The 20,682-nt window shown below is 29.6% G+C and overlaps 1 protein-coding gene across 4 annotated transcripts in view; it reads right to left on the bottom strand.

Moving 5' to 3' along the window:
* The window catches only part of LOC121119089 (uncharacterized), an 86,689-nt gene that overhangs the window by 45,381 nt on the left and 20,626 nt on the right, over positions 1-20,682 (bottom strand). Inside the window, exon 2 of one of the 4 annotated variants that reach the window (XM_071888134.1) lies at positions 11,559-11,600. The exons of the other annotated variants lie outside the window; for them this stretch is intronic. The gene's annotated coding sequence lies outside the window, so the exon portion shown is untranslated. The remainder of the gene's footprint in view (positions 1-11,558; positions 11,601-20,682) is intronic. 4 annotated transcript variants of the gene reach the window in all.

Genomic DNA, 20,682 nt, shown 5'->3' with positions numbered 1-20,682 from the left:
TCAATGTTGATCAAACGAAAATTTTCCTTAACTGGATTTTACTTAATTGTGGTCAAGGAAAAAGAGATGGGAATGCATCTCGTTTCAAATGCCGATATGATTTTTCTCCCACGGAAGCGAGAGTTTGCCTTGGCACTCGGGAATCTTCTGGTTTGAAGTATTTTTCACATAATACACAGAGTATGGAGATAGCCTCCAGAGTTAACCATTCACGCCTTCTCGTCTCAGAGCAATCCTCCTTTTAAGTCATGTACTTTCATTTGAAGGGAATCGAAATGGTCCTCCTCTCGAGCATCTAGGGACAGCACAGACGATGGTGTATGTATGTATTATAATAATTAGTTAAAACTTACAAATATTGTAATTTGTAAAGATGAAATATTATTAATTAATAAGTAATAACTAATATTAATATAAGTATAATTATTAACTATAAATCTTATATTGTAGTTAAAGAATACACCAGTAGCACACAATAGTTGACGAAATCTTAAGCGATACTAGCGCCCTTAAGTAATCCATACTTATATTAGCCCAAGCGACAGTGAATCATACCACCTTGCAGATAATATATATCTCTTTTAGTTTGGTCGTTAGTTTAACATTTAATAAGAACTAATTCTATGTGGCATTCTAGCCCAGCCTTTAGACAACTAAGTGTGGGACGTCGTGGAGGGACTGTTGACTACTATTGGGCTTCCATTCTTGAAGCAGTGGCCAACATGGACAAGGAGTTCATCATCAAGGACTGTAGCAGGTTAATAGCCAGGTTAGAGACTGTGTCTGAAGCTCGAGGTGGTTGGTTTGAGTGATTGACTTAACTATGGAATTCCTTACATGTAAGTGCAAAAGATTGGTGAATTGCAGAACTAATTTTAGGAAATAAATAGTAATATACACTGTTTTTAAATTTTCCGTATTGAAAATATCCGCCCTGCAGATATCTTAATGAATAAATCTAATTAATTTATATATTTTATTAATATAGATATTTTTTTTATGCGATACATTTTAACGTCACTGGTATTTGTATCTCTACTAGGTAATTCCGTTGAAAGTATTTTAATTTATCAAAAATCTAAAAAGATACTATTGGTACAATGTAGATATGTATACAATAGAACATATTTTTTAATTATGAAGCAATAGTTTATTTTTTTGTTATTCAATCATAATATTGTATTTATAAACAATTTGTGCAAATTATTTTAAATGATTTGTTTGTATATATGGGGCTAAAAAGGATATGTTGTGCAAAAAAAATATCTTTTTTTGTAAATAAAGTTTTCTTTCACATATATATTATATATAAAAAAGGGAACATGCATAATATGATTGAAGTTATCATAGGTTTTTTTTTGCTTGAGTAATAAATAGTTAACACTTTTATAAAATTCAATGGATTATGTTGATATAATATAATATAAAATTATTTTTTACAATAAATAAAATCAAAATGAATAATATTTAAAGTATTTGGGTACACTGTATAAGTTTACTTTTTCTTTCTATCTCGAAATTGGAGACAGCGACAGACGTAATCTTTTAATAATAAGGAAATGTTTTCGCAAGGCGAAAAATATATTATTTATTGCATGTTGGAGTAGAACTAGTTGAATCTCGATTTTTTTAAATCTCAGTCCCAGAGTTTTAATGAGTTTTATAAACAAATAACAAAATTCTTTAATTTTTTAATGTTTATCTTTTTATTACTTTCGGAAGGAATATTAAGAATACATCAATATATAAATCATAATTAGCTGTCCATGAATATAAATTTTAAAAAGTTAATTCCTCTCTACACTCAGGATTCAAATTTTTCCTGGTTGGGTCATATTAGGGAGTCCTACACCCCTACTTTGTTAAACATTTAAAGTCAGCCTCGTCGCTTCTGATCTGATTTCAATTGCCTCACTGATAATAATTAAAAATACTTGTGACATTAACAAAAGGCTATTTTCTATTATTTTACAAGGTCGACCCAGATGAGATCAAATCGTCTTGGAACTGTTTCCAGCTTCTATCTGAGTTTTATATGCTTCCCCTAGGACTTGAAATATGTATTAAATAGTACACGAGTCCAGACTTGTGTCTTTTTTAATTCGGCCCAGTACAAATACTGATGACGACCTTGACTTAGAAAATATAGACTCGTTTTCAGTTCTGTTATAAACAATATTATTCAACAAACAAGAAAAATAAATATTTAGTGAAAAAGTTACTTAATGATTTTAAAATATACCGCTCAACCCAACTCCTACCCTTACGGACTTCTTGAAAGACTAATTTCTAAAAGGCTACTTTCATGTAAATTTCCTGTACATACCTGCAAATTTGTATATTCTTTTTTTTTTTTTTTTAAATTTGTCTGAACTAAAGGAATATATGGAAATAGCGGTCAAGGGAAAAATAACCAATTCAATCTAAATACAAGGAAGACTAAGTTCCTAACACCGACCTATAATATCGTATTATTGTTGTGACGTAGTCGCCCTTATTCTTCTCTTCTCACTAAGGGGGAGAAGGCCTGTTCAAACTGGCTGCGTGTCTGGAGGAACATGTAGGAGCTTCTAATTTTAATCCAATCAGAATTGAGAGCTACTAAATCCTTACCTTCCTTGCCAAGAGTGCCCACACTTTACCTAGAGTCCTTTAGTCTGAACGACATGGTCTAGTGCAACTATTTCACTTATCTGTAACCTTAAATTTTTCTTTCAAGAAAAGCTTAAATAAATCAAATGATCTATCTAAATAAGTATACAACGGTATCGGTGGAAACGGCAGTATTGAGCCGATTCAGCTACTTAAAAATAGTTTGATTTTTGCCAATATCGATGCATCTGTACACCCTTACTAGTTATTTTTAACCCTTTGGAGACAGGAGACTTGATTGTCACAGTAAAAGATTGAGAAGTTGTGAGAATTTTCTTTAAAATACCGAATCAGGGACAAAATAAAGTTCTTCAATCAAATAATGGCTCTAAACTATAGGTCAAATTCTTTCGTATCTCCAATCATCCCACAAATTTGAATACAAAGGCTTTAATTGACGTTTATATTAATAAAAAAAATAAAGCTGTAGGTATATACGAAATAAAAAATAAATTGGGATTTTTATTTTTTTTAATTTTTGTTCAAAATTGTTTCTATGTTGATGTATTACATATAATATATATTCTATTTAAGTATACTAATGGTAGTACCCGGCATTGCCCAGAGTAATTAGGCGTCCGCTCATGAAATTTTTTCTTTAAAAATATAAAAGATAACTACGTAAGAAATCTAAAGTGCTAATCTCCATTTTTCATAAGAACACTTGGTCGTTACTACTTAATACTTATATGAATTCATATATGTTATTTCCTCAAGAATCAAAGAATAAAGGTAAGAGTTTAACCATTTCAGGCTCACAAAGAATTGAAAATAAAAACAAACAACTTTTTTGTAAATTCTGGATTTTTTTTTATCATATTAGAAATAATTTTTTGAATAAATTTAATAGGCTTGCCAGAATTTGGTGGGACACCCGTGTCCCTCTGAGTGAAAACGGTAATTCTTAAATATATAAAAAATATTCTATTTACACTTTGTATTTGAATTCTTTACATTTATTCATTTTTTTAATATAATTTTTATTTCCAATTCAAACAAGGAATAATTTATTTAGAAAAATGATTAATATGAATATAATAAATGTTTTACATGTGAAACATTGCAAAGCAATTCCTATCCTTCACTAAACAAGAATAACTTATTGGTTGTCTATCCATTTATATATTATTACATTTCCCGAAAAAATAAACTCGCTATTACCTCGTTCCTTTTCCTTATCATATGTCATAATCTTTGTCATATTTCATCGAACCGTTCCAATTCCATAATTTTTTCTTGGATACAATTTTTCTTATTCTGTAAAGGAGTGATAAGTTGTCAAAGTAAGCACTCCATTACGTTCCTTCTAGGCTTTTTGCTGTTTCAAGTTTTTTTACAAGGGGCATATCCATTTGACATAGAAACCCTGTTTTGCTGGAACAAGGACACCAAAATTTGAAGCCCCATTTGATGGGCTTAAATCTGATATATTTACATAGATGAACAACGCCCTTTAAACTTAATCATATGCTCATCTTATTATCATCTTTAAAACTATCAGCAAGGTAAAGATTTCGAAGTATGTCTACAAAACGACATCTGGTCATGGTGTTTTGAATACCTTTACTACCAATAAATTTAATATTAATCTCTTCATACGCACTATCTATTTCGTCCAAAATTCTATAAATTGAGTCACGAATATTGCTGCTAAAATATTAAAATTTCTCTTGCTTTGATGTTTTCTTCATTATTTAGTAAATGAACAACTCTACATACATTCAATAACTACTCAAAAAATATTCAAAATTGTTCAATAATAGTTTAAGTTTATTTTATGTTTTACTTGATAATCTGTCTACATATAAAGTTTACTTTAATATGAATACTATAAACAGGGGTAGGCAACCTTTGAGACATAGAGTGCCAACTTCAATATTTCTAATCAATGAGTGTCCCACCATGAACAATAATGGAAAAAAAAACCACACAAACTACGGAAATACGTTATAATTTGCGCGTTCCAGCAGTGGCACGCATGCCATAGGTTGCCAGCCCCTGAGCTAAAAGAACAATATATACGTGTCTGAAAAGAAAGAAGCGAAAAAAATACTTTTGAAACCCAGAGGGACACCACGGTCCCAACGATTTTAAAATTAGATAACTTTTGCATTTTTAATCAGAACAAAGCAAAATTTTTAACAATTACTCCTTATACTAGACAAATATTAAATAAGAAATGAAAAACTCAAATTATTCATAGATAAAAAGTATATTGTAGTTAGAATATAATTTTATCGAATTCCAAAAAAAAAAAACATAGTTTGAAGACTTATATAGCACGAAGATAGAGTTCAATTATAAAATATTTTTTAATAAATTTGAGAGCATTTCTATTAGTCTTTATTATGATTTCATTTTTTTTTTTTTAGATAAGATGAAAAATAATGCAATTACGAAATAATGAAAATATGGGACACCAAGTGTTCCGTCGATACAAAGGGTTAAGAAAAAAAAATTGATATGAAGGGATGACGGATGACAACTTTAGTCTCTAGAGCGCTCACAAACAAAGACAAACAAAAAAAAGTGCTCAAAGTATGAAAAAAAGTAAAGTTAATTCATTTTTACATACAAGCGTGTATCTTAACATATACTAACAAATGCATATGAATTATGATATAGTTAAGAGGACAGTAACAAATACAAACCGAGACAGTGCTACAGATTCGATGCTATGTGTAGAGGCCTCCAACATTGCATTAATACGGCTACACTGTTATACCTTAGATCAAAATATGTATACATGATTTACATCAGGGAGAAATAAGGACACAAATACGGTCAAGATAGTGCTCCCAATATAAAACGCTCGATGCTATATGCACACGCCTGCATTGTCATTAATATATGAAAATGATACACATCAGGGAGTATTATATGCAATGTATCCTATCCCTGTTTTTCATACAGGTTATCTTTTGATTTTATTATTCAGATTATAAAAAAGAATTCTTTTTTATGCAATAAAATAATATTTACCCATATTGTATGAAAATATTCTTCATGTGTCTCTCTTCCTCTTTCAAATATAACTTTTACAAAAGGTATATGCGATACTAAATATTACTTTGATATTCCATTTCATATTGCTACATCTACATGTACGTACATACCTAATATAGCCGAATATCTAGGTAAATTTAATTAATTTTTGACGTAGTGACGTGTTGCCATGTATAGATCCAATTCCCTGCTCATAAAATATAAATGATTGAAATATATTGCCTGTTTGTGTACAAAACATTATGAGGCATTGATATTCATATATACAGGGTCGTGCACATTCATTTTAACAACTTTGACCTCTTCCAGATGCTGAACAAATATATTATGAGGAATTTTTGGGTTTTATTTAATAGCATAGGTGGTAATAGAACATGAACTTCCTAAAGAGAAATATTAATCTTGCATAAACGCGCAAACAGTTACTGTTGAGTTTTTTTCATACTCTGAGCACTTTTTTGTTTGTCTTTGTTAGTGAGTGCTCTAGAGACTAAAGTTATCATCCGTCATCACTTCATATAAAAAAAAACCTTAACCCTTTGCATCGACGGAGCACTGGTGTGCCATATTTTCATTAATTCGTACTTGTATTATTTTTCATGATACAATGATCAATGATCGTGTTTCTCCTTTTTGACAACTGACTAAAATTAAAAAAAGACAGAAATGTATTTAATAAGTTACCTAACCTCTTCAGGTGGAAAAACAAAACTGCAATAGACTCCTACAAGATCTGGATGAGGTCATTTTTTTTTTTGCAATTGTAGTGCACAATTCTGTATTTTAGAACATACAAATGAATTACCCGAGTATTTATCCCAATTGTAGCAATTAAAAAGGTATAAACACTCAACATAAATTTACCCCACGAAAAACAATAAATTATTCGAAAACATACAGTTATTATCAAAAATATCGAGAAAATAAATAGAAAAATGGTTTTTATATATTATGTGTTCATACACAAATGTAGTATCGACTTTATATAGAAATTTTTAAGTATATTAAACATTTCACGTCACGCAAACTATGTAATAAATAAATGGAAGATATTTTGAAGAAAAAGAGAAAGCAAATGATGTCTCCATATTTTATTTATAAGTATGACTTCTATCAATGATACAACATACAAAACTTGAGCTAAATATGATTATTCTTGAAAATTTCTTGTGAATGACCCATATACATTAGGGTGTCCCAAGACGTATAACATAAATATCTTTTCTCAAAAATTTGAAATGTAAACCCCTAATTTTTTTTCTGCTTAATCTCAGTTACTCAAATATGAAACAAATAAATTCTCTAAGACAACGATAACAGGTGCCAACGAGAGCTTAAAGGCAATTCGTTGACTTGATCTTAGGGTGGACCGGGAAATTTTCATTCAAATAAAGATGACACAAAAAGTACTAAGCAAACGTGTATTTTAACTCGTCTGACTATTAGTATATAGATCCACCCTATTTTACATAAATTGATGATGTTGAGTTTATCTTTCAAATTGATAAATAATACTTTTTTTATTCATCATACAAGTATTCCATTAAGTCTTAGTATATTTTAAAGACAGTGAGGTTTTACATATTACATTTTAAATTTCAGATTAGAGAAATGTTTTGACCTTGTTTGATTTTAACTTCAAAGGCAATTACAGACTAGGAGCTCCAAATTAATATACAATCTGTTTGAATTTTTTCCAATTTATATCTGAACAAGTTCAAAATAGTTTCACATGAAATAAAAACCTGAAAAATGAATAAGAAAGATTTCATCACTCCAAACTTAATAGCTGAATTAGATAGGTGTCTATTAAGTATGAGAGATACAGTCTTTATTCTTGAAGCAACTATTCAATATTCATGAATTTTCTATCAGTAGTCTCCTATCTAAAGGATACGGAGTGATCGAAGAAAAGATCAGGGAACGCCATAAAAATTGATTTTATAGACAAAGGACCAGATCTTATAGCTTTACTTTGAGATGGAAAACTACTGCCTGCTTTGAATAACAGGAAGACGAAAGAAGAATGTTTCCCGATTATCTTTACATATGGAAGGCAATCCTAGAATTGGAACTCAAAGAAAAGGTGCAAGTTCTCGGCTGTGATACCACAGCTTCCAATGCTGGTCGTCTTAACAGTACCGTTATGCTGCTACAGCAAAAATTTAAAAGATAAATCCTTTTATTTACTTGTCGTCATCATCTTCATGAACTGATTTTAAAAAATGTTTACAAAGTGAAAATCAAAAAAGTAACAAGTCAAAGTATTCTTTTCTTTAAAAAATTAAAAGACTATTGGAAAAATATAGATTCCTTCAAAATATACGACTTACAATCATTAATACAATGTAATTTATCACTTTTGGAAATTCAAAACAAATTTGAACATTATCACAGTGAACTATGAAAATATGATTCCACGGAGATAATTTTGTTAAGTTAATATGAATATATTCAGGATATATTAAGGATTCAATTTTTTTGTTGAACAGTTTTTTTTTAAAGATTCAGATCTTTTGTTAAACCAGTTTAGTTGGTGGGTTGGTGACTTGGCAGTTGTTCGTATGATCAAATTAGAGTGCACTCAAAGTAGCAACCTAATTAACTACCGTGCGATACACAAATTTATGCTTCTTCACTTGAATATACTCATAATAAATTAATAAAATTGTCAAAGTGGATTGAAATATTTGATCGAGGTTGGGTGGTATATTCTATACATGGGAAAATTACGGTATAAACGAACGAATCATTTATGCAACTGAGTACGTCACTAAATAGATTCGTTCAAAAGAACGAATCGTTCGGAAACGAAAAAGCACTAGTAAAGGACTACTAGAAGAAATACACGGGTACAAAAACTCTAAGAGGCAAATATGATGTAAATGATTTGCTATTACTAGCACAAACACGCTATCTTAAAGATTACAAATTAAAAATATTTTATTTATTTTTAGCTATTTATGTTAAAATTCTTAACTTAAGAATTTATTATTAGCTATGATTTTATAATAGGTAAATTAGAGGGTATGACTTATACCGTCATATTTTCGAAAACACGCAACTTCTTAAAATATTCAATGCTCCTATCTCCCTCTGTAAAATTTTAATTTGTGCTAGGAGTGAATAGTATTGTAATTTCTAATAGTAGAATTATTGATTCTCCTAGTAGAAATCACTAAGAAAATCAACGATTCTACTGGATTTCAATCCCTACTGTAATATATAAATATATATAAATTTATGAAACATTATTGAAAGCAATTTATTTTGTAAAGTAAATGTTTGATTATAATAGATAAATATTATTGCTTTTTATACTTTAAAACCCAATGATTTGTTTGTTCAACAGTTGCTCTAAACAAAGGTATATAAATAAATAAATAAAATATGAAATATTTATAAGATTCATTGAATTTTCTTGAATCGGAATGAAAAAAAAAAAAAAAACTTATGAAAAAATAAACATCAAAGGTGAAAAAAAATATAGAGAGTCAAATTTAATAATATATGCTTCTACGAATACATGAAAAATGAATTCTGCTTTCACAATAAAGTTTACTTAAGTTATATAGTTAGATTTTCACTAAAAAAAATATAACTATACAAGGTTTTTTTATGCATAGCTGATTACCATAAAAAATAATTAAAAATAGAATAATCCTTATTTTTGAGGCAATAAATAATTTTTTTAGAGCAAGCTGTAAATTAGAATTAATCCTGGATTTAATTCTGACCTTTTAGTATAAACAGCTATTACATTAGGTAATCTTGATCAATCATGATTGGTGATCAAATAAACGCTGTTGTTGAACTTTATTACAAAGGCAATCACCCTGCACGAACTACACGGCATTCAACTAGAAACCTCCTTCCAAAGCTAAGAAAAAAGATAATTTTGCATGTTAGAGCTCCTAATGTGATAAAAGATTTTCCATATGATAATTTTGCTCTATCTTGTAAGTTTGATAGGAAGAATGGCAAAATCCATGAAGATATCAGCAAAGACAATGACTAACTCTTTTAACGAGGATCGTAAAAAGAAAATATTCAATCCTAGATTCCATCTCGGAATAATTGAAACTTCTAATAAATCTAAGAGGGAAGACGAATGGGGAAGAAAAATGTTTTAAAGGTCTTGTTCTTTTGGAATTTCAAAGAAGAACGGTGTGGAACTTCTGAGGTAACAAGGGCTCTGGACTTTGCAATTCTTGATTGTAAAGCCCTCATCGCCAGCCAACAAACTATCAGGCTATTTCGGAGGATGAGTCGAGAGGTATCATCCTGGCAGTTTCAACCCACTATGTCTCTTTCACAATGAAAATTCCTAATTCAGGATGTGAGTAATGGAATTTTGCAGGGGAAGAAATCCGTTACATCAAAATAGAGACTTGAAAGAGTACCGAAGAAGAACTGGTTCATTTTGTAAGCTGTAATGAACTTAATATTTTCTTCTTCACCTAACAAGCGTAGATAGAGTAGTAAATCACCATCTACCAGGTGTTCCATTGAAATATGAACACTTACTAATTCAATAACTAATTAAGGTTCAGTAACATAAATGAGTTCATATTTTGAGATATTAAAGCATAAGCAATTAGTTACAAAACAAATAAACTTGAGATCTCTAACTTCCGTACAAGTAAAAAAATGACACTTGAACGTGACCCACGAATTTCCATTCGTGCACTCCAAACAGTTGGGTGTCTCCAAGACCATCGTCTACACCTTTATCAAGTCCGAAACGCTGGAAAGAAAGAAGGGTTCTGTCAAAAAGGCAAAACTGGATCCAAAGGAGTTAAAGAAAACTTTTAAAACCTTTATGTTGGGGGCAAAGGAAATGTGGCCTCATGGCTCGCCGGATTTGAACCCTTTGGACGACTATGTACGGGGAGACTTAGAGAGGGAGTCCAATAAACGTACACATAACACTGTTATTTCCTTACGGGTCTTCCATTCTTAAGGAACATGGACAAGGAGCTCCTCATCAAGACATATGCCTATTCGGGCTCAGGTTGGAAGATGTAGTTGAATCTGGTGTGGGGTTTTTGAGTGATATCCTTGACTATGGGCTGGTACATGTAAGATCAACAGATTTGTGAATAGCAGAATTTATTTTGGAAATTTAAATTTTCCGTATTTAAAATCCCCACTCTGGGTGGTATTTATTATGTGTATTGTTTGTAGTATTATGTTATCATTAATATCTTGTTAATATTGTATATCATAATGAGAATATTCAATGAAAACTGATTTGGGAGTCAGTTAAATATTACTTGTAGTCAAAGATAGTCAAATAAAGCCTTGTTCTAGGTTACAACGCCTTGTATATTTCTTATCAGGATCAAGAACAGATTATTTATGTATCAATTGACTTGTGGCCTGGTCAACGAAAACTTTAATGACATATATTTTATTCCCGTGTCAAGAATACACTATAATCAAATATTGGACTCAAAGATAAATATTTTTGCTAATACTTGTTATTAATCATCCAAATTAGAATGATAAATTTATCTAAACTATTAGCAATTATTATTGCTTGTTGTCAATAAATAGATAAAAACTATATTAAGCTATCAATATAACATCTGGCTTAAACCTTTTTTGGTCTAAGTTTTTTGATAAAACTTTGATTATAACTATATTTATATAAGCTCTTCTTAAAAGTGTTTTAATAAATGCATTTTTATAAAAGAAATAAATATATCTCTTCTTTCATGTAAAAACATTTTTTGACGGAAAAAATGTTTTAATAATTACATAAATTTTATATTTTTAATATAGTTTGATGATATCTATGTACACAAAAAATTCAAGAATAAAAATGCACTTCAAATTTATTTCTTTATTCTAACATAGCTTACAGTTTTTTTAATAAAGTATATTTTTTGACTTACCCCATATAAATATGACAGAAGTACAAAGTGAAATTCAATTACCTGAAAACGAAAACAAATATGTTTAAAATACAGTTTTTATTCATTTAATTATTCAATCACTTCATGTATATAATACTTATATTATATGTATATATGTAAAAGTAAAATGTGCATGCTCATTTTTCATTTGTAATATTTGACACTACATTAATAAAATATTCTAATCATATATCATTTAACTGATAAAAAGGTTGTGCAAGCTATCTATATCACCAATTTGAGGCGCTTTCTTGGGCAAACGCAGGTACCTAGGTACTCGATTTTATCTTGTTAGATAGCTCGTTCTAATTTGCCCATTTGGAAAAAAATGGAATCAATTGATGAATTCTTTGACCCAAATATTTGGAAAAGGCTTAGAGCCCTCCTTGGAATCCGCACCAAGAGCCACAACATAAAAATTGTTCGAACTCAGGGATTTAGTGAAACGTTCGTTTGCAAGGTTGTGAAGGAATTTGAGACCTCTAAAGGTGATTTTCCCTGGCACACTTCCAAAAAAAGAAAAAAAAAGAAGTATGAAATGGCTTCAAGATAATTTGGACGACTTTATCTCGCCAGAAATTTGCCATCCAAACTCGATGGACCTGAAGCCGATGGATTTTTTTTGTGTGTGGGGTACGATCGAATGACAAACCAGCCGAACCCCCTGCAACCCCAAACTTATTGGTCGGACCGAGAAGGAATTTCAGGATTTAGCAAATGACCAAGTTTCGAAGGGATCCTTGCGCTTTTGGCCTCGTAAATTTACTGTAATTGAAGCTGAATACGATTTTATTTAAAAAATACATTAGAATTAATAAAGCTTTAAGAATTTGTTTTTATTTTTTTAATTTGATAACTGGTCGGAGAGAAAATTGCATTTAAATAAAAAAATCATTTTCGTGGCACAAATAGCTATTCTCTATTTAGTACGTAACAACAAAGCAAGAAAAGAAAAATAATAGCGATATTTTAGAAGATAGTTGGAACAAAATATGAGGTTCCCTCGACAAAAGTATTTTTTTCTTGAAAAGATTCAACTTTCAGAAAGGGTTAACTTTTATACCAATTTAGCAGTACCTTTAATTTGATATAAGGCTACAACAAGGTAAGAACTAAATGAAAACGCAAGTTTAGACGAAAACCACTGACTCAATTTTTTTTTAAATTACTAGAATAGATGGCCCGGTGATGCCCAGGACATTTATTTATACTTTTCTGAAAAAATAATAAACCTATAGTAAAAAAAATATAATATTTTCTTAAACTTCTTAAAGGATTGAATTTTAATGAAATGAAACTATTACTATTGAATATAAAAATCATGGACAATTGAGCTTCAACTGTGTAACTGTCCTTCACTCAACTGTCATGTTTAGGTTAAAAATCCTTTGTCTTAGTCTCTCTTCTTTTTTCTTCTTGGTAAACCTTATATTTTCCTTTTTTTTTAAAGTGTGTAAGGATACAAACCAATATACAACGAGAATCATTTTTATAATGTTACGTTCTTCATTTTGTATATATGAAGTAGTCGTTTGTTAATCAAAAAATTTGTTTTTAGAGCAATGCTATTTTAATGCCGGCATTGGGGGGAAGGCCAACAAAATGTTACCAGAATCGTTTCTGGAGTCTCAAGAAAACTACATGAATTTTTTTTGCAAAATCTATTCATTGCTTTCCCCTTAAATCCCGGACACAGAGACATATGCATTTAATATATAAATATTGGGGGCATTAAATGATCTATATCCCATGTAAGTGTTGGTATAGGCCAACTATCTCTTATTATCCCAAAAATTACTCTAAGTAGAGTAGACAGCCTACTTATGTACATCCATAATTTTTTTAAATCCGTTCTTTTCGGAATTTCTAGAAAGTAGAATGGAACTTCTGCGCTAAGAAAGACCCAGGACTTTACGATTCTTAATTATAAAGCCCTCATTACGAACCGACTTACTACTTATCAGCCTATTCGAGAATATTTATTCAGAGGTATCATCTAGGAAGGCATTCCTAAATCAGTATGTAGCCATGGAGTTTTGCAGGCAAGAAAATTCAGTACCTTACATTGACTTCACGTAATTAAAGAGTTCTTTTTAAAAGGGGTCTAGGAAGTTTAAATAAATATAAAACATAACTCGGGATTGTTAATTTATTTTTTCTGTTATTAGTTTCTTTTAAGATTGATTTTTTAAGAATATTTGTTGAAATTATATTCCGGACGAGTAAGTTTAAGCTACAATGTTTGTTTATGTACTTGTTACGCCTTTGCTCCGGTTTTATTTATATAAAAATATTGTGTATAATCTATAAGCCAGATAAAGAATGTTAAAAAAATCCAAATATATTTTTACATCATATTTAAAATACATATTGGTTCAATATTCAAAATTCTTGGAGTAATTAAGGTACTTAAGAATGTTTAGTATAGATTATTTCCCTTGACGTCATAAATTGCATCATAATTGAAGGAGATGTAATTTAGAGTTGATAATTGTCAAATAGATAAATTATTAATAAATTTTGATTAAACTCCATTAAATGTTTGTTTTTTCTAAAATAAAAAAGAAATAACATTTACATTGAATTGATGGCATTGAGATACTGTAATATTTGAATTTAATCAAAGTAATATGTACTATAAATTGCAAATTTGTATAACCATTAATACTTTTTAGTTAGATTAGGAACGAGGAAAGAGGGATCATTAGAGAACAATACTTTATTCCTTCCATTGTAATACTTAATTGATTTTCTACAATATGGAACGATGTAATAACTTATCTTTTATACATATTAGGGTCTGATATATAATAAAACTAAGACTTAGAGAGATAGATTTTTAATAGAAATTAAGGTTTAAGTCCTCTTATTTGTTACTTCCATTTTGACATCCAATAGCTCACTACTTTCCTTAATATTAATAAAAAAAAGTGTTTTTATTGTCATAAAGCTTACTGATTTTGGCCCCCAAAATGACGGACATCAACAATAGCAACGTCACATAAAAACGTTATCAAATTTGGTACCAATATATAGCCTAATAAACATAAAATCTATCATACTTAATTTTGAAAGTGTATTTTTGAAGCCTTTAAGTATAATCTGCAATTCCTCCAACAGACTAGTTACAATTTTTACAAACAGAAATGGTAGATAATTAATTGAATAATACAAATTTGATCCAGCTCAATTTTGAGAAATATCCTTCTAACTGGTTTTATTGTTGACAAGCCACATATACATATATATATGTAAAATAATAATATTTTTATTATTTTACATATACAATAGACCTGCTCAAATTTTAACTTTTTCCCCTTTCTTCAAGGTTTATAGAAATTAAATATACAAGTCATTTGGATTTTGGACAACGGCTATGCTTGCCGCATGGGCTTTGAACATTTATTATTCGTGGCTCTAAAAAAAGGCAAAAAAGTGTGTTTTCTTTTAAGGTTTGTTCGAGTAAAAAATTTATTTTCTTGTATTTTATTCTATTGCATTCTATTTTTGCATACATATACGTCAAGATAATAATAATTTAGAAGACTATCTAAAAAGACAGGAGAAAAAACGGAAAAAAATATAAAAAACAAGTATTTTTTTATATCTGTTATTATTATCTCGTAGAAGTTTTATATTAATTTAGGCTGCAATGCCCCTTTCTTTCAATTATCAAGTATCTCTATTTCAAAAATATAAATACTTCCTAATGTGGTTTGATATTGTCGTAACATTGATAAGGATAGTACATGCACGTCATCTAATTAAAGTAATTGTACATTCTGCAGATTTAATACTATATTATTATCATATATACATTTGACAAATAAATCAATTAGTTAATTAAAATACAATTATGTATAAATTAAGCTAGAGTTTTAAAGATAATAAAAAATGTATAATCAATAAACTGTTAATTGAGAAAGTGATCACAAGCAGTGGTTACTAAAGTGGGGGTAACATTAAGACCATAATTTGTTTATAAACAGATTATCACATCCATAGTCTATAATGTTATTTGTTTGGAAGTCTCAACTTTTACTTTATTTATTGCAAAAAAGAGAATTGATAGTATAAAATAATTATAAGTAGTAGATATATCACTGGTTTTATAATTACAATATATTCGATTATTTTGTCGTTGGATTCTTATATTTTTAAATATTTGTAGAATTAAAATCTTTATTTTTGATCAATAATGTCAAATAAGTTTTTATTTACATTTGGGTTGGACTTTATGGGGGTTAAATGGCCTTTAATAATCTATTTGCCAAAATGCAATCCAAATTTCTTATTCATCTCTCAATGAGAGGTGTAGGAGTCGAACATTGTGTAGCAATATATTTTAAGGGTGAACTCAAATAAGTTTGGGAACCACTGATCTAAAGAACAAATGATAAATTTCGATAGTTGAATTCATGTACTTTTGTTAGCGCATTGATCTAATTTATCTGATGTTTATAATGATGGCACAAAAATTAAAAATCAAGGATATTGTCAACACTTTTTTTACGGCTCAATTACTCAGAGCTGGCTGGACTTAACTCCCATTTACCTATTTAGAGGCCTACTCTGTCTATCCAATATTCTTGTTGCAAAGTGTAAATATATAAAATGACAAAACCAAGAAAAATTCAGCTCTTTTTTGCAACTGACTCCGGTGTTCTAAGTGTTACCATATCTCAAATTTAACTGCAATGATTGTGTACTGAAAAATAACAAAAAATATAGAAGTTGCGGAATTAAATTTGTCCTGTACATTTTTTATCATTGTACTGACTAATTTTCTTACAAATACAAAGTCCATACTCTTAGTCCTCGATTCATGTTCAATGTTCTACGTTGAAAATTGAGTGCAAAGCAAAAAGGGAAAGAGTTATTAATTTCTTGAGCCTCAAGAAGATTGCAAAGATCGTTGGGGCCACCCTGCGCACTATCCATCGCATTCAACTTGCCAAAGAGGCTGGGAAGGGTGTCAATAGGTCCTCTGGGAGTAGTACCGATAATCTCAAGCGTTCCTAGTCTCTCTGAAGATCAAATTCGATAAGGACCCCACTACGAGTATCCAAAGGCAAGACAAGGAGCTCAAGCTCGATGAAAAGACCGTCAGAGCCGCTGTCCACAATGACTTATATATGTAGTCCTTCCACTTCCTCCTTAATATAGCCCTGAAGGAGAAGAGGCTCACCAGTTGTTAGAAGATCCTCAGCTACCACAAGGGACATGGTTCAAATGTGAAAATATTTTCTGATAAACAGATTTTCACTTTTGACCACGTCTACAATCACCGCAACGATTGTTGACTGGCAGGGTCAATAATTCAAATGATTTTTATAATTTACAGTAAATATATTAAAATAAACGATCGATTATTACAAAAATATTACATCTAAAAAAAAAATAAAAAAAATATTCACTTTATGTTCAATATTTTAAAATTATGTATGTATATACAAGTCAACAATAAATATTTTGAATTCCATATACAATTCTTATTGTGTTTGACGCGTTGATAACGAATCTATAATTAATTTTGGCGAATTAAACTTATTTTTTAGAAATTTTGCTTTAATTTTTTTAGTATTTTTAGCCTTGTTATAGGTTTCAGCTAACTTTTGAATAAGAAAAAAGCCAATCGTCCACATGAAGCTAAGTTACCCCTTGAAAAAACTTAATACTGTTCATAAATATTTGCTTATATTTTATATGCAAACATTCCATTTTTAGAAAATGCCATTTAAAAGTTAAAAACCACCATATTTTAATGGGTTTTTTAAAAAGAATAACGCCTTGTTGTTCAAATGTTTTTACGTAAAAGGAAGTTATTTAAAGCAAAAAAAAAAAAAAAAAAAAAAAAGGATTTAATTCATATTAAGAGTATTTTGTACTAAAATGTCTTGTTCAGTCGCAATATTGATGTGTTTTCAAATTTTACAATGGAAATAATCAATAATAAGAGGTTTATAAAAAATAAATAAAAGCTCCATTGTTTATCTATTTATATTTTGATTTATTTATTTCCTTTTTTTATATAAATAATGTAATTAATTATAACCGAATTTTAAAATTTCAACACTTAACTTCGATAGATTTGCTGATGAACTAAACCTCAATGTAAATTATTTTTCCATTTAACCAAAGTACAACTTTATTTTTACTTATATTTTCTAAAAATAATACATGCGTCATATTTAATTCTAGAGTTAAAAAAATGCACATAGTTCCAGTTTTGATCGGAATTTTTACAAAATTCCTGGTTGCATTATATTCATATAATTATTTGCAATTGTTTTATTTGTAAATATTTGGTGTATATTACCTCAGAATTAGTCGGACGGCCATGTAGGAGCTCAAACAGAAGTTAAGGACAGGGTCGTAAACGAACGATAAGAACAGAGGCTATGATTATACGTGTCACAAACTGCTTTGCTAGAAATCCAGTGAGGATGATTCGTGTTACGCCCAAAAAGATGAATTTGAGTGAGGTTACGCTCCAAAGGATCATTAAAGATGACTTGGGAGAAAAATCAAGAACAAGGAAGAAGAAACATTTCATTATTAGGGCAAAAAGGAGAAAAGTTTGTTTTTTGCCCAAAATTCTTTTGAATGTGTCTAAGAACGATCTTAAGCCTTTGGATTATTCCATCTAGGCTAAGGTCGAGGAAGTAGCCTGCAACAAGCCTTACGGATCTGTAATCCTCCATCAAGGCCTCATGGGCTGTCTTGGCCGAAGAATACATCTCTTAGGTTTGTGGGGCTTTCAGAAAGAGGGTGGAGGCCGTAATTGAGGTTGAGGAAGGTCATTTTAAATAAAAATGTCGATTTCAGTTATAATTCACTGGAAGTAAACATAAGTGTAAACCGATGTACAACGCGAGATACACATTACTAAAGCTATCTATTGGGAAATAAATGATTATTTTTACTACACCTATTATATTGTGTATTTGTAGATCCAAGGAAATTTAAATTGTTCATGTTTTTTCACAATCATTTGTATTTCAATTATACAAATGTTAAGTAAATTTGGTGTCTCTAGCTTTTTTGATATTTGGGAAAAAGAGTATGTTTCAAATGTACCTGGTCTACCCTACATAATAGAAAATTATTGCATATAATAATAAATCTTATTTTTATGTAGACTAATCCACGTTGATTTATCTCAGAGGAAAATTGTGATTTATGTATGAATTTTTTTTAAATGCAGCGGAATCAAAAAGTTGAGCTCTTTATTTTCAAATAATGTTTAATGATTTTATCAAAGATTTTCCCTATTTGATTGAGACATCCTAAAGTTTTTTGTAAGGATTACAATCATAATAGCTATGGTCTTACTTGTGCGAATTAAGAATTAATGATTTGAATGATGTAGTACGCCTTGATTATAAAAATGATCATTAGAGTTTTATTTGGTAAAATTCCTTATTAACCTAACAAAGTTACGATCAAAAGTAATGAAAGGATTAACGAGCATAAAAGGATTTTATCAGCAAATGGAAAATTAAGTAGATATTTATATAAGTAATTTCTTCTTTTTTAAACATCTTATACATTTATGAATTAAACAATGTTCCCTTGCGACATAACATTACATTACAATTATAAATAAGTTTTCCAGCTTTTATAAAGAATATGGTTAGAGTTGGTGAAAATATGATTTGAAAGTATTTAAAGAAAAAACAACAACAACTCAAACATGACTTGGAAAGTATTGAAGAATGTTTGGGGACCTGGAATAATACATTTTTGACGTCCAGAAAAAAGTAAAAAATGTTGACCCCCTCCAATTGGACATCCTTAATTTTTAGATCCCCCTGTATGTACATATATATAAAATACATTGGTTATCTTGAAGACCACTGATAAGGGCGGCGTCCGTAGTATTATATTTTGGAGAGATGATTTTTGGAATTTTTGCTGGGATTTGATCGAATGGCCCTTTTTTAGAAAAGAAATTATTAAAAAAAAAATTGTTAACCCTATTTTCTCATAATTTTTTTTACCAAGCGAAATTTTATTCTAAAATAAAACAAAAATTACTTTGTTTCGGGTAGGCTACATCCCCTCCACCCCCCTATCTGCAGACACACCTGCTGATATACTTCGTATTGAAAAGGTTTTATTGACGATCAGCGAAACAGTTAACAGTTCTCAATATAGTAGACTCCGAAATATCCCATACCCCCTCCCTCCCCTCATCCTAACGAATCATTAAATCGCTAACCCCCCCATTGGTCAACTGGACTTCATAAATGCAGGCTTGTAGATAGAATGGATGGGCTCATTTTTGAACAAATGAACAGGGAAAAAAATGAACTGTCTTTATTTTGCTTCTATCTACTATTTTTTTCAAATATTACTACAAGTTTTTTTCTTGACCATGAGTATAATAATTATTATCTTTGAGGGTGTCTAAAATAAAATAAATATATATTTAAAGAATATGGATCTAATTTTTTGTCTTGAATTATCAATTACTATGTAAATTAATTACTTTCTATAAAATTTCTTACAACACCATTTGCAAAGCACTTGATTATGGAATGACCGTATATGACAAAGATATTCTAGGTTAAATTAGAGTTCAACTTTCCATATTCCCATTTATTTCTTATTTTTATTGGTAAATAATTTAACAAAAATTGAATTTTTTTAAAGACACGATGTTGAATGTAGTGTAAAATCAAACAAATTCATTGTGATTGTTGTAAATATGTAAGATAACAATTTTTGGTGGCCCAAAATGATTGGTCTCAGATTATGTATCGACAGGGAAGTTACGTTAGGACCATTAGGTCTTATAAAATAAGGTTTCATTTTTTTATAAATAATGTCACAGATTATTTTCGGTTCATTTACATCCAATTATTATTTAACTGCTTGATTAAAAAGTAGATTTTTTTTAAACAGGAGAGCCCAAATCATTTAAAAAGTTGATATTTTTGTAAAATTTCCTCTTTATTAATTATGATCATTGGTATTTACAGAAGTGCCATCATGGGATCAATACCATTTCAGCAATCATACCAGATAATCTTAAACTATCAATTCTTACTTATGAACAGGACTCTCACCTTGAGGGGTCCTAAAACAAAAAATATTT

This window comes from Lepeophtheirus salmonis, chromosome 5 (genome assembly GCF_016086655.4).
Source record: "Lepeophtheirus salmonis chromosome 5, UVic_Lsal_1.4, whole genome shotgun sequence".
NCBI lineage: Eukaryota > Metazoa > Arthropoda > Copepoda > Siphonostomatoida > Caligidae > Lepeophtheirus > Lepeophtheirus salmonis.
This window is presented reverse-complemented; position numbering and strand designations above follow the sequence as displayed.